Below are 3,894 nucleotides of genomic sequence, written 5' to 3'. Positions count from 1 at the left end.
TAGTGCGGAGTGCAGACCCTGGTGCCGAGTGCAGAGGGGATTTCCAGCGGCGGGCTAGGTGCTGGGTGCAGAAATGGGTGTGTCTGAGCTCCCTGTGAGCCAACTGGCCTTACAGTAATCCCCACATGTTGCGGGAGGGATCTGTAATCCCCAGGTGTTGAGGGAGGAAGGTGATGGATCATGGGGCCGGTTTCTCTCATGCTGTTCTCATGATTATAAAGGAGTTTTCACCAGATCTGATGTCTTTTGTTTGTTCGTTTGTGACAGACTTTCGCTCTTGTTGCCCAGGCTGGAGTGCAATGGCACAGTCTCAGCTCACCACAATCTCCGCCTTTCAGGTTCAAGTGATTCTCCTACCTCAGCTTCCCGAGTAGCTGGGATTACAGGCATGTGTCCCCATGCCCGGCTAATTTTTTGTATTTTTAGTAGAAATGGGATTTTGCCATGTTGGCCAGGCTGATCTTGAACTCCTGACCTCAGATGATCCACCCACCTCGGCCTCCCAAAGTGCTGGGATTACAGGTGTGAGCTACTGCACCCGACCCTGTCCTTTCAGTGCTCTAAGTTTTTCTTTCTCATAGTTTGCACCTCTGTTCTTTGAGGTTTCCACATTTAGGATTACTATGTCTTCTTGGTGGATTGGCTCTTTTATCATTAGCCAATGTCCTCTCTGGGTCTGGTAATTTGCTTTGCTCTGAAGTACACTTTATCTGGTATCAATAGAGCCACCTCCTTTCCTCTGATTAACATTTGCATGATGTAACTTTTTCCATCTGATGAGGCTCGGCTCTGTGTCCCCACCCAGATCTCATCCAGAATTGTACTCCCATGATTCCCACGTGTCGTGGGAGGGTTGCAGTGGGAGATAACTGAATCATGGCGGCTGTTTCCCCCATGCTGTTCTCATGGTAGTGAATAAGTCTCAGGAGACCTGACGGCTTTGTCAGGGGTTTCCGCTGTTGCGTCTTCCTCATTCTGTCTTTGCCTGCTGCCATCCATGTAAGACAGGACTTGCTCCTCCTTGCCTTCCACCGTGGTTGTGAGGCTTCCCCAGCCACGTGGAACTGTAAGTCCAATGAAACCTCTTTCTTTTATGAATTGCCCAGTCTCAGGTATGTCTTTATCAGCAGCGTGAAAACGGACTAATATAGTAACTTGATACCAGCAGAGTGGGGCGTTGCTGAAAAGATAACCCGAGAATGTGGAAGCAGCTTTGCAACTGGGTAACAGGCAGAGGCTGGAACAGCTCGGAGGGCTCAGAAGAAGATAGGAAAACGTGGGAGAGTTTGGAACTCCCTAGAGACTTGTTGAATGGCTTTACCCAAAATACTGAGAGCGATATGGAGAATAAGGTCCAGGCTGAGGTGGCCGCAGATGGAGATGAGGAACTTGTTGTGAACTGGAGCAAAGGTGACCCATGTTATGCTTTAGCAAAGATGCTGGCAGCATTTTGCCCCTGCCCTAGATATTTGCGGAAGTTTGAACTTGAGGGAGATGATTTAAGGTATCTAGCAGAAGAAATTTCTAAGCAGCAAAGCATTCCAGAGGTGACTCGAGCACTGTTAAAAGCATTCATTTGAAAAGGGAAGCAGAGTATAAAAGTTCACAAAATATGCATCCTGAGGTGATAGAAAAGAATATCCCATTTTCTGAGGAGAAATTCAAGCAGGCTGCAAAAATTTGCATAAGCGATGAGAAGCCGATTGTGAATCCCTAAGACAATTGGGAAAATGTCTCCAGGGCATGTCAGAGGTCTTCACAGCAGCCCCTCCCATCACAGGCCCAGAGGCCTAGGATGAAAAAGTAGTTTCACAGGCCAGGCCCAGGGTCCCTGAGCTGTGTGTAGCCTAAGGACTTGGTACCCTGTGTCCCAGCCACTCCAGCCATAGCTGGGACCACAAGCTCATGCCATGCCACCAAGCCTAGCTAATTTTTGTATTTTTGTAGAGACAGGTTTTTGCCACGTTGCCCAGGCTGGTCTTGAACTCCTGGGCTCAAGTGATCCGCTCACCCTGGCCTCACAAAGTGCTGGGATTACAGGTGTGAGCCACTGCACCCAGCCAGTTTTCTATTTTTTTTTGAGATAGAGTTTCACTCTTGTTGCCTAGGCTGGAGTGCAGTGGTGTGATCTCAGCTCACTTCAACCCCGCCTCCCAAGTTCAAGCAATTCTCTTGCCTCAGTTTCCTGAGTAGCTGGGATTACAGTACGCACCAGTACACCCCACTAATTTTTTGTATTTTTGGTAGAGACTTGGTTTCACCATGTTGGCCAGGCTGGTCTTGAACTACTGACCTCAGATGATCTGCCCATCTCGGCCTCGCAAAGTGCTGGGATTATAGGCGTGAGCCACCGTAGCTGACCCTCTCTCAGAATATTCTTATGTTTGTTTCATATATAACATCTGGGGTTTGCGGTTGCACCTAGTGGGAGGAATAGGGAAAAGTATATCTTCTCCATTTTCCAAAAACAAGTCTCTGTGCTATTTTTGCAACTTCCTGTGAATGCATAATTCTTTCAAAATGAAAAGTTAAAAAGAAATTCCAATACTGATGTCTCACTAATTTAAGTATCTGAATATAAGAAAGATATTCTTTTTTTTTTTTGAGATGGAGTCTCACTCTGTTCCCCAGTCTGGAGTGCAGTGGTACAATCTCGGCTCACTGCAGCCTCCATCTCCGTGGTTCAAGCGACTCTCATGCTTCAGCCTCCTGAGTAGCTGGGATTACAGGTATGCATTCCCATACCCGGCTCGTTTTTGTATTTTTAGTAGAGACTGGGTTTCACAACGTTGGACAGACTAGTCTCTCTCAAACTCCTGACCTCATGTGACCCACCCTCCTCAGACTGAAGCAGTCCCTCCCAAAGTGCTGGTATTACAGGTGTGAGCCACGGCACCCAGGCAGAAGGAGATTTATTCTAAGAGAAGAAAGCCATCTCTCAATTCAAGCCAATGTGAGCTGAATGCCAGGGGGTGGAGGAGACCCAGGACGACAGCTCAGAGGCAGAGCAAGTGTGGGGTACACATTGCCAGGAGTGGGTTTATCAAGGCAGTAGGACCAGAAATAGCACCAGCGTTCAAGGAGGTGGGGCCAGGCAGGCAGCTCGAGACAGATGTGGAAGGGAGTGTCTCTGAGGATTATGAAGCACTTTTCAAATAAAAGACATCATATCATGACTGCTAACCCCCGGGGGGGGGTCCTCGAATGCCTGACTTTGATTCTGAGGCACCGTAAACCCAGGAGGCACACAGCTGTAGAATGTTAGAGCCAGCAGGGTCCACGGGGACCATCGGCCCAGGCCTCCTCTATGCAGGAAGCGAGGCCGCAGCCACACAGCTGAAGCAAAGCAGGATGGAAGCTGGGCCGGGGAGGGCTGCCTGGCTGCACAGGAGGCTGGGCTGAAGGGGGGGCCTGCGGTGGGGACCCAGCTGGCCAGCTGGCCTCCAGGCTGGAGGAGATGAAAGCATCTGGAAAACATCATTCACTTTGACCAATCAGTGCTTAAAAGCCAAAGAAAGGCACAGTGAGCACAGGCTGGGTTAGGTCTTTTTCTTTTCCTTTTTTTTTTTTTTTTTAACCTTCCAAGCCGGGCACGGTGGCTCAAGCCTGTAATCCCAGCACTTTGGGAGGCCGAGGCGGGTGGATCACGAGGTCAAGAGATGGAGACCATCCTGGTCAACATGGTGAAACCCCGTCTCTACTAAAAAAAAAATACAAAAAATTAGCTGGGCATGGTGGCGCGTGCCTGTAATCCCAGCTACTCAGGAGGCTGAGGCAGGAGAATTGCCTGAACCCAGGAGGCGGAGGTTGCGGTGAGCCGAGATTGCGCCATTGCACTCCAGCCTGGGTAACAAGAGCGAAACTCCGTCTCCAAAAAAAAAAAAAAAAAAAAAA

The sequence above is a fragment of the Sapajus apella genome, unplaced genomic scaffold (assembly GCF_009761245.1).
Source record: "Sapajus apella isolate SASKATOON/1434 unplaced genomic scaffold, GSC_monkey_1.0 scaffold123, whole genome shotgun sequence".
Classification (NCBI taxonomy): Eukaryota; Metazoa; Chordata; class Mammalia; order Primates; family Cebidae; genus Sapajus; species Sapajus apella.
Note: the sequence above shows the minus strand (reverse complement) of the source record.